Source organism: Hypanus sabinus, chromosome 10, assembly GCF_030144855.1.
Source record: "Hypanus sabinus isolate sHypSab1 chromosome 10, sHypSab1.hap1, whole genome shotgun sequence".
In the NCBI taxonomy this organism is placed as follows: domain Eukaryota; kingdom Metazoa; phylum Chordata; class Chondrichthyes; order Myliobatiformes; family Dasyatidae; genus Hypanus; species Hypanus sabinus.
Window position 1 is genome coordinate 93,198,557 of NC_082715.1, and position 12,510 is coordinate 93,211,066.

Below are 12,510 nucleotides of genomic sequence, written 5' to 3' on the forward strand. Positions count from 1 at the left end.
TTCTGGGAGAGAAACTTTTTATCCAAGTACTGCAATTTATTCTTGATTATTTTCTTCTTAATATTATTTCATTTTAATCATCCATTAACAATGATCTAAATCCATTGGTTATGGAACTGTCTCAGTAAAACAGACTTCAGTGTCCATAGAAGAAAAAAACAGCAAATGATTACAGCCCAATTCTCCTCTCTAGGTAGTCTACTTCTCTGTGGTGGCTATTAATGATTCTCTGCTTTCGTACCTTATGTTCAATTTAATACAAGTAACAGCTCAACAAGTGAACAGAAAAATCAATTAAAATTGTATTATTTAATTTGCATTTCAAAACATCACCCTTGCAAAGGCAATGTCCATCAAACATATTGACTATCCAAAAATAAATGGTTGTTGGTTTTTAATAAACTCTTTGACATGTAAGTTAGTTCATTAATGGGACAGCTTGAAATATTTAGCATTAAATGTTTATGTATTTTTAATGAATGATCTGAAAGTTGAATCCAAAAATAACCACTGGGAAGAAACAAGGCCTAAGTCAAACATCAATTTAATGCCCCTTTTATGTTAAGGTTTGTGCTGAATGTTCATTTTAAGATTTAGTTAAAGGTGTTCACCAGAAACTATTTAAAGTTTTTCACATAAAGTGTATTAGCGATTGATACTGTTATCTATGAAAATGCAATGGCCATTTTGGTATTTACATAGCAATGCCCCAATTAAAACAAATAGTTATTAAAAGAAAACAGAAATTGCTGAATATATGCAGGGCAGGCTACATCTGTGCAGAGAGAAATAGAGTTAATGTATCAAGCTGATAACCTTTGATCAGAACTTGGAAAAATTAGTAAAAAGTAATCATGATTTATGTTGCAGAGGGATGAAGGGAGGTGGAGACCAAGTCAGCCTGAACAATAGAAATTGGGGTGCCACTATTCAAATAATTAATTCATTTTTTTCCATGGTATACTTTGAGAAGAGGAATAATAGCCAGAATATACTGGGCTTTCTTTACATATGTTCGAATAGGAACAAGAGTATCAGGACCCTCACTGGTACAACATCCTGTCTCTTCATCAGTACGCAATGGGGTTTAACAACAGCACAGGCTAGTTTTTCTACTCCAATTTTTTTTACATATTGGATGGGCACTTAGATAAGTGGATGAAGTAAGCAATTTTGATAAATGATCATTTCACTTAACATATATTTTCCTTCAATAATCTCTTTCTTTCATCTCTCTGACACTCTTCTTACTCTCTCTGCCTAACTCTCATATTTAACCTGACATCAGAGCCATCTCAAAGTGAAAGATGCACTCAAAGAATGCTGCAAACTGCTCTGAATGTGGACATTGTATGCAGAATGTTAAAGACAGGACAGTTTTCTATTTACTCAATGTCCTGTAAAGTACTTTGAAAATGCTTATCTCCCAATTCTCCTCATATAGACTGATTGGAACAGTGTGTTCCAATTTATTTGCATTCTCTTGTAGAATTACATTTTTGTTTGACATGTGACTTTGGCATGCAAGGTTTATTGAGAAAATAAGGAAGCATGGGATCCAAGGGGACATTGCTTTGTGGATCCAGAACTGGCTTGCCCACAGAGGGCAAAGAGTGGTTGTAGATGGGTCATATTCTGTATGGAAATCGGTGACCAGTGGTATGCCTCAGAAATCTGCTCTGGGACCCCTACTCTTTGTGATTTTTATAAATGACCTGGATGAGGAAGTGGAAGGATGGGATAGTAAATTTGCTGATGAGACAAAGTTTGGAAGTGTTGTGAATCATGTGGAGGGCTGTCAGAGATAGACAATAGACAATAGATTACAGCAGGACATTGATAGGATGCAAAACTAGGCTGAGAAGTGGCAGATGGAGTTCAACCCAGATAAGTGTGAGGTGGTTCATTTTGGTATGTCAAACGTGATGGCAGAATATAATATTAATGGTAAGACCCTCATCAGACCACACTTGGAGTACTGTGCTCAGTTATGGTCGCCTCACTACAGGAAGGATGTGGAAACCATAGAACGAGTGAGAGGAGATTTACAAGGATGTTGCCTGGATTGGGGACCATCCCTTATGAGAATAGGTTGAGTGAACTCGGCCATTTTCCTTGGACCAACGGTGGATGAGAGGTGACCTGATGGGGGTGTATAAGATGATGAGAAGTATTCATCGTGTGGATCGTCACAGGCTTTTTCCCAGGGCTGAAATAGCTAGCACGAGAGGGCACAGTTTTAAGGTGCTTGGAAGTAAGTACAGAGGAGATGTCAGGGGTAAGTTCTTTACACAGAGAGTAGTGAGTGCATGGAATGGGCTGCTCGTGGTGGTGGTGGAGGCAGAAACTATAGAGTCTTTTAAGAGACCCCTGCATTGCTACATGGAGCTTAGAGAAATAGAGGGCTATGGGTAAAGGCTAGGTAATTCTAAGTTTGGGACATGTTTGGAACAACTTTGTGGGCTGAAGGGCCTGTATTGTGCTGTATGTATTTCTATGAAACTCTGATTTTCCACCCTGGAAAACCTCTCTATTGTGTATTTAATATTTCAGTAATCTTGTGTATATTGTTACACAACCAGAAGCAATAAATATGATATTGAGTCAGGTTTTTATAAATAGACAAAGAAATCTATTAACCTCTGCTCAAAAACCTCAAAAAGTAAACAAACGACTAACTTAAATGGAAGTTAACAGTGTCATGCGTTTATAGTTATCAAACAGTTGAACTTAGAGATAATTCTTAACAGAGCTTATTCAGGCACAGTCTTAAAGTAGCAGCTTAATAACTCCATATGATTCCTAAAGTAATGGAGAGGAGAAGCTTCCTGAACCAGCTTTGGATTGGTGCTTGAAGAAAGATGAAGCTGCTGATGCAGATCCCAGCCACTAAGTGCCTTCTCTGAAGATCCCGAAGAATAAGATTTCTCAAAGAATTGACCTTTCACTGGAAGTGGTCAACACACACCCAAGATCATGCAGGGGCTAACCAAAAGTGCGTGCCACACTTCACGTCAATCACTTCGATACACACAGAATGCCATTGTTTCCTACCCAATTCTCAGGATTCGCACGAAGCTGGTATCTTTTCACTCTCCCTCCGTCTACGATTACATAACCACAAACTGTGGTTCCCAAAAAAAACAACTATGCAACAAATTACGGTCTCCCTTTTGTACCAGTGGAAACATGCCAAATTGTGACATTACATCACCCCACTATCATGAGACAATTACATCGTGTCCATCACAAGATGATTACATCATGCTCAGGGGACAGGTTACACCTCCCCTAAAGAAAAGAAAATTTTGATCTATTCAAAGCAACATTTTAAACTACAATTTTCAAAATATACAAATGTATAAAATTTACAAAATGCACAATATACAAACAATTATCATATAACACTCTACAAACTAATATAACATATGGCAGGAGTATATATAAATATCAAAATTCCACTCCAAAAAAAATTATATTGCAAGTTCAACATCTGGACAGACAGTTGACAATTACATTATCTTTGCCTTTAATGTGAGTTATTACGAGATCATATTCTTATAAAATCAAACCTTGTTGTTGAATTGGAGTTTGATTCATCTTTTTAGCCATTTTCCTTAACCAAGCCTAGACCTACAACGTGATCAAGATAGGTCACAGTGGCATGGCCAAATTCACTTTTAGCTAAATTAACAGTTAAGTTAGCTCTTGAAAGCCTTTCAAACAGCTTTTCCACTGCAGAGATATGTGTTTCCCAAGTGTCATTCCCTTTGACTAAGTCATCAATATAGGCATCTGTATGTTTTAACCCTTGAATTACAGAATTAATCATTCTCTGGAAAGTTCCTGGAGCATTCCTCATTCCAAATGGCAAAATATTGTATTCATATAATCCAGATGGCGTTACAAATGCAGAAATTTCTCTACATTTATCCGTCAGTGGAAAACACCAATACCCTTTTAACAGATCGATCTTTGTAAGAAATTTAGCTTTTCCAACCTTGTCCACACAATCATCTACCCTAGGGATTGGATACATATAGGTTCTTGTTACAGCATTCATCTTTCTGTAATCAGTACAAAACCGAATACTACTATTTGGTTTAGGCACCATGACACTAGGTGATCTCCAATCCAAAGTAGAGGTTCTAATAATATCATTTTCTAACATATATTCTACCTCTTGTCCATTCGATATGGCTGTTGTTTATGGGTTTGGCGTTTCGAACATCTACATCATGTAAGGCTACTGTGGTTCTATTTGGAATGTCTGGAAATAAATCCCTAAATTTCATAATTAACTGGTCATTTGCTGTCACTGCTGTGGCTGTAGATGAGCCGATTTCTCATCAATATTTTCCAAAATTGTCAAATTTGCTAGACTGACAGAAATAATGTTTAGTTTAAAATAAGCCTCAGATGGATCAGCTATCAAGTTCCCAGGGAGATCAGACTCATTGTTATTGACACCAACAGTCATAGTGGCAGACTGCTTTTCATAACATGGTTTTAGCATGTTTACATTACAAAGCTGTGTTGACCTTCGTCAATCTGGTATTTTTACCACATAGTCCACATTATTAACTTCAGATATAATCTCATAAAGACCATGAAATTTAGATTGTTAAGGGTTTTTTTTTTACACAGGGAGAAGAACCAACACCTTAACTCCAGGCTTAAATGACCTCATTCTAGCTTCCTTGTCATACCAAGTTTTCATTCTTTCCTGAGCAGATTTTAAATTTTCCTTTGCTAAGCTGCAAGCTTTTTGTAATCTTTCCTTAAATTTTAAGACACAATTCAACAAATTAGTATATAGTTCCTTGTTAACCCTTTGTTCTTTTAACAATGCCAAAGGTCCTCGGATTCTATGCCCAAACACAAGTTGAAAGGGACTAAAGCCTAGGGACTCCAGAACTGACTCCCCTACTGCAAACAAAAACAAATGAACTCCCTCATCTCAATCCTTCTCACTTTCAACACAAAATGTCTCAGTCATGGTATTCAGGGTAGAATGGAATCTTTCTAAGGCCCCTTGTGATTCTGGATGGTACAAAGATGAAGTAATCTCTTTGGCTCCCAGTTTATAAACTACCTGCTGGAATAATCCAGGCATAAAATTACTTCCTTGATCAGATTGGATTTCTATAGGCAACCCAAATAAAGCAAAGAATTTTATGAGAGCCTTCATCACAGTTTTAGCTTTTACATTTCTGAGAGGGATTGCTTCTGGAAACCTAGATGCTGTACACATGATAGTTAACAAATACTGACGGCCAGCTTTAGGTTTTGGCAATGGGCTAACACAATCTACAATAACTTTTGAAAACAGTTCACCAAATGCAGGAATATGTTGCAGTGGGGCCATTGGGGTGACTTGATTAGGTTTACCCACAACCTGACAAGTGTAACAAGTTCGGCAAAACGTCGCCACATCGTTTCTCAAACCAGGCTAGTAGAAGTGTGTATAAACCTTGTTCACAGCTTTCTTCACATCCAGATGGCCACCCAAGGGCATACTATGAGCCAAAATTAAAATCTCATTCCTATAAACTTTAGGAACTACTACCTGGTGAACAACTGCCCATTCCTCACTTGCTGGAATCTCAGGTGGTCTCCACTTCCTCATTAACACCCCACTATTGAAATAATACTCTACAGGTACTTTCTCAATTTCACTATTTGGAAGAGCATCTTCTCTCAAGGTGGCAATTTCAAGGTGGCAAGGTGGCAATTTCAGACAAGTCATTATGGTCAGACTTACTAGTAGGATCTTGGTCAAACAAGGAAGGTAGGAAATTTCCTGACAAGTCATCAAAATCTGAATCCCGATTTGAGCTGCCATGGGTATCAGACCCATGCTGCACAGAACCATCTACCTTGGCAGACTTTTTGGCCATAGCTCGGGTCACTGCACAAGAGGAATACATATTAGAATCCATCTTTGGATCATCAGTGATTGGCTTAGTTGTCAGCTGCTCTGCAGGAACAACTTTCTGACCTGCTAGGTCATTCCCTAACAATAAAGAAACATCATCCACTGGTAAACTGGGTCGTAATATGATTTTAACAGGTCCTGAAACTAACCCTAACTGTAAAGCTACTTTGTGCAGAGGTACAAACACAAGCTTACCCTCAATACCATGTATAAGATTTATGTCACCAGTATCAGTCTCATCACTAAACTCTAGAACACTGTCTCACATAAGTGACTGAGAAGCCCCAGTATCCCAAAGAATTTTTTTCTGGTACTTGAGTGGACCCTTCCTTCACTGAAACAAATCCCTCTGACATAATAGGATTGAATCCCTTTCTAGCTCGCTCAGATCTTGACAGAGCTTTCTTCGTATGTCCTGAACCCTGCGGGTTTATGGGTTTTTCAAAGTTTTGCACACAGGCATCTGGAACTGCTTCATTTTCTCTCTTCAAATGGAAACAGTTAACCATAACATGACAAGATCTCCTACAATAGTGACAAATGGGACCAAAATGCTTTTCCTTCACTGGCTTCTCTTCATCCTTACTTTTACCACTAGCTTCCAATTTAATTTTTGGTTTACCCCAACTATCCACACTACTCCTTTGGAAAGTTTTTATTCAGAGTAAACTTAATCTTGTGGGTTAGAGCATATTCATCAGCTAATTTAGCAGACTCTTGCAATGTGGCAGTGTCCTTTTCATCCAAATATGCCTTTATATCATCAGGGACACACCTTTTAAATTCCTCAAACAAAACCAACTCTTTCAAGTTGTCATAACCTTCTTTCACATTTTTAGATGTGCACCATCACTCAAAACACACAGATTTGTCATAGGTAAATTCCACATAAGTCTGGTTCACAGATTTCTTCAGATTTCTAAATCTTTGTCTATGCGCTTCTGGAACCAATTCATAAGCTTTAAGTATATGCTGCTTCACAGTATCGTAATCAGCTGCCTGTTCACTGTTTATGGCCGTATAAACCTTTTGTGCTTTACCTCTAAAGACACTTTGTAAAAGGACATGCCGGCTCTCCTTTGGCCAATCCGAACTCAGAGCAACTTTTTCAAAATGCTGGAAGTATCTATCCAATTCTGTCTCATTAAATGGAGGAACCAATTTAACTTCCTGACTAGCAATAAAGGGTACAACCGATCTCCTAGAAACAGTTTGATTCTCAAACCTTAACCTCACTATCTCTAGCTCAAATTCCCTCTTTTTCTCTGCTTCTTCAGCTTCAAATTTGCTTTGCTTTTCTGCAGCTTCTCTCTGTTTACCTGTTTCTCTGGCATCAAACTGCACCTGTCTTTCTTTATCCTCTAACCTAATTTATTCCAGTCATAACTGGATCTCCTCTTTACTCACAAGAATCTTCTCTAACACCTTCTTACCAAAGTCCCCCTTAGATACATAGTACTCAGCTATTTTCCTCTGAATCACTGGCTTTGACATAGCCAGCTTTATCTCCGTAAGCTCCAGTTCTCTAGCAATTTCCAGCACTTCACCCTTTTTCGCTTTTGCTAATACCTCAGAAGTTGGCAATAACAGAGGTTCATCAATATCCATTGCTGCTGATATTCACTCACAAACCACACACAAAAGGAATTGAGAACTTCCCCCTTCCCAATCAGATCAATAATTAAACAATCAATTAAGCTCCAAATTTGTTTATATCTGGATAAGCCCCAATTGTTGTTACGCAACCAGCAGTGATAGATATGAAATTGAGTTGGGTTTTTATAAATAAACAAAGAAATTTATTAATCTCTACTCAAAAACATCAAAAAGTAAACAAACGACTAACTTAAATGGAAGTTAACAGTGTTATGCATTTATAGTTATCAAACAGTCGAACTTAGAGATAATTCCTAACAGAGCTTATTCAAGCACAGTCTTAAAGTGGTAGCTTAATAAGTCCATATGATTCCTAAAGTAAGGGAGAGGAGATCCAGCTTTGAATCAATGCTTGAAGAAAGACAAAACTGCTGATGCAGATCCCAGCCGCTAAATCCCTTTTCCGAAGATCCCAAAGAATAAGATTTCTCAAAGTAACTGACCTTTCACCAGAGGTGGTCAACACACACCCGAGACCTTGCAGGGGTTAAGCAAAAATGCGTGCCTCACTTCACGTCAATCACTTCGACACACACAGAACACAGTTGATTCCTACCCAACTCTTTGGGTTTGCATGAAGCTGGTAATTCTTCACTCTCTCTCTCTCCATCTACAATTACATAACCACCGAATGTGGCTCCCAACAGAACAACTACGCAACAAATTACCAGCAGGAACATATCATCAAGTGATATTACATCACCTCACTATCATGAGACAATTACATCATGCTTACGGGACAGGTAACACTATACAAATATATAGGTTGATTAAGCACGTGTTTGTTTAAATAATTAGTTATGGGTTATTTGTAAAATTATGTCAATTGCATACATCGTCACATTATCATGCAATACATGTGCACTTGGCTTAAAAGTAAAGATGAAGCTAGACCTGCATTTTAAACTTCTGGGTGTTCCTTTGAATTAATTTGATATTTTGAAGTTACAATATGTAATGTTGATAATGCAGTATATTTAAAACAAACTAGAGATGGTGACCAACCTGTTAAAGTGGAGCGAAACATTTGGAATTTTAAAAAACACAGTGGATCATCAGGTAAAAAACACAGTGCAGCACATGAAGCAAGGTGGTCAAGTTTTAAGCAAAAATCAACGCAACACATATTCTTCTGAAACATAGAAACTCAGAAAACCTACAGCACAGTACAGGCCCTTTGGCCCACAAAGCTGTGCCGAATATGTCCTTACTTCAGAAATTATCTAGGGTTACCCATAGCCCTCTATTTTCCAAGCTCCATGTACCTGCCCAGCAGTCTCTTGAAAGACCCTATCATATCTGCTCCCAGCACCGTTGCTGGCAGCCCATTCTATGCACTCACTACTCTCTGTAAAAAACATACCCCTGACATCTCCTCTGTACCTTCTTTTAAGCTCCTTAAATCTGTGCCCTCACAAGCTAGGCATTTCAGCCCTGGGGAAAAAGCTTCTGACTATCCACACAATGAATACCGTTCACCATCTTATACACCTCCATCAGGTCACTTCTCATCCCTGTCGGTACAAGGAAAAAGGCCGAGTTCACTCAACCTATTCTCATAAGTCATGCTCCCCAATCCAGGCAACATCCTTATAAATCTCCTCTCACTCCTTCTGTGGTTTCCACATCCTTCATGTAGTGAGGTGACCAGAATTGAGCACAGTATTCCAAGTGGGGTCTGACCAGGGTCTTAGATAGCTGTAATATTACCTCTTGACTCCTAAATTCAATCCCACGATTGATGAAGGCCAATGCACTGTATGTTTTCTTAACCACAGAGTCAACCTGCCCAACAGCTTTGAGTGTCCTATGGACTCGGACCCCAAGATCCCTCTGATCCTCCACACTGCCAAGAGTCTGACCATTAATACTATATTCTGCCATCATATTTGACCTACCAAAATGAACCACCTCACACTTATCTGGGTTGAACTGCCACTTCTCAGCCTAGATTTTCATCCTATCAATGTCCTGCTGTAACCTCTGACAGCCCTCCATATTATCCACAACACCCCCAACCTTTGTGTCATCAGCAAATTTACTAACCCATCCCTCCACTTCCTCACCCAGATCATTTATAAAAATCACAAAGAGTAAGGGTCCCAGAACAGATCCCTGAGGCACACCACTGGTCACCAACCTCAATGCAGAGTATGACCCGTCTACAACCACACTTTGCCTTCTGTGGGCAAGCCAATTCTGGATCCACAAAGCAATGTCCCCTTGGATCCAATACCTCCTTACTTTCTCAATAAGCCTTGCATGGAGTATGTTGTCAAATGCCTTGCTGAAATCCATATACACTACATCTACTGCTCTACCTTCATCAATATGCTTAGTCACATCCTCAAAAAATTAAATCAGGCTCGTAAGGCACGATTTGCCTTTGACAAAACCATGGTGACTGTTCCTAATCATATTATACCTCTCCAAATGTTCATAAATTCTGCCTCTTAGGATCTTCTCCATCAACTTACCAACCAATTGAAGAGAAAACACAACTGACTTTTTTAAAAAGTTTAAAAATTGGAAGAATTCAGGGTCCATAACGACTGAGTATCAGGGGATAATAATCATAAAAAAATGGAAATGTCTGGCTGCATTGGAAAGATTGGCAGGTCTGAATACACAACAGGTAATTGGCTCATGTATTCTGAACAATTGGAACAGTATTTTGAAGTGAGTGAAATGCCTAATAAAAAGTGACTACCAATTTTGCTAAGTGCATTTGATTTAAAAGCATTCAGTTTGCTTTGAAGTTTGACTGCTCCACCCTAGCTATTAGAAATTAGATTTGCTTCTGCTGTAAAAGTAATGCAGGAACACTTGGAAGCAAAACCATTGTTGATTGCAGAATATGCTAGGTTTCATATGTAGAATAAAAAAAAAACAGAAGTCCTTTTCAACGTATATGGCTGAATTGAAGAGATTGTCTAACGATTGTCTATTCGGTAATGGGCCTAATGGTACACTGAGAGATCATTTAGTTTGTGGAATCTTAAAACAAAGCCTTCAAAAATGGATCCGAACTGAGGCATAGCTTACATTTAAAAGAGCAGTGGAAATCACTGTTTCAATGGAAACTACAGACGGATATGCAATTGGGTTGCAGTCAGTAATGAAAATGAGCTTGAATAAAATTGCAGCACCTGAAGAGAAACCAGCCTGTCCAAACAAATTGTATTATCGTTGTGGCATGAGCTCACACACACCAAACAAATGTGGATTTAAGGGCAAAACTTGCAGAAAATGCCACAAAGTAGGACACATACAAAGAGAATATCAGGCAGACAAAAATAAATGAACTACCGTGAGAAAAGAAAAAGATAAGAAATCAGGTAGTAGTTTCAATAAGTGCACTAATTGGCAAATTGTCAAAAAATCTGTTCATAATGAATGTGATGCAGGATTATATAGTCTTGAGATTTACTATATGAAAACTAACAATAGACAAGGAACATGGGTTATGCAAGAAGTGAATGGCAAATTAATTGAAATGGAATTGGACACTGGCTTGGCTGTTTCAGTCATTCCACAAAATGAATTTGAATGGCATTTCAAACATACCAACTGAAGCCTGCAGAGATCCAGCTAAGAATTTGTATTGGAGAAAAAATAACTCCTATAGGAATGACATTCATAGCTGTGAAATACATCACCTAACAAGACACATTGAACTTATATGTGGCAAAAACAGAAGGACCAGCTTGAGTAAGTGTAATTGGCTGAAACACCTTCAACTTGTTTGGAGATCCAGCCACCATTTGTATGACACCTCCCCTGCAATGAAGCTATATGAAATTAAATTACTGGTAAATTAAGGAAGTTACATACTGAACTGCATGAACCCAAAAGAGGACAAACAAGAGTTGGTGCCAACCTCTGTGCCTCTGGTTGGAAGACATATTAGACCAAGGAAGGACATGCTGCTTAAAGGAATCGTGAAAGTGATGAAAACAGTGGTCTGACTACAATAGCTTTGTAGGCATCACATCTGATAAAGGTTCTGAAATGTTAATCAAGCAGTTACTTGTGAAATGTGGCTTAATTTTAAACTGGAAGAGAGTTCAAGGAATTTCAGAAAAGTTGCAAGCATTTGGCTTTTGTGAGTAAAAGGTGTAATGTATGGATCTATTGCTTTTAGTGTAATGATTCCCCTTAGCAATGAGTACAGACTGTTGTCTACACTTGAGCATATTGATCTGTTATCTACACATGCGCGTTGTTCCCTCTCTCTCACAGCAATGTAAATACACCAGTTAAAGCCATCTCCCCATTATTAATTGATATGTAATGGCACAGATGCAACATAAAGAACCAAAATCTACCTTGAGTGCATTAAGGTGATTGCATGAACTTCAAGTAGGAGACAAAAAGCTGCTTATAAAAATATAAGCTAAGTACAAAGTCCAGCTGGATGGACAGCAGTCCAAAAAGAAAGGAGTCAATGGAAAAACAAAAATAGAGGATTCATCAGATGATATTTTGGATGAGGAAACCAAGAAGCAAGATCAATGGGAGAAAGAGAAAGATTAATAAGGAAATACTCCAGGGAATGAAATGCATCTTCCCAAGATAAAGATGTATAAACTATAAGAAGGAAAAAGAGGGAATCAGATGGAGAAGAAGAATGCGAATGGGAAACAGAATGCTGTGAAAGAGAGAAGGAACTTGTGAAAGAAAATTAAAGGGATCGAAGTAGATCCAGAGAGAGAAAAGGAGAAGAAAGGTGTCCAGAGCTGTAGAGACAAAATGAACTTCTACAGGGAGGAGGAAGACCAGAATCTGAGATTGCTTCACAGCCACAAGTCTTACCTGCCAAGCAGAGTAAACCCCTTTGTCTGGAAAGATGTTGTCCCACAATAGTAACGTATCCTCCATAGTGATTAAATCTTTAGGCCTGAATGGCACAATTT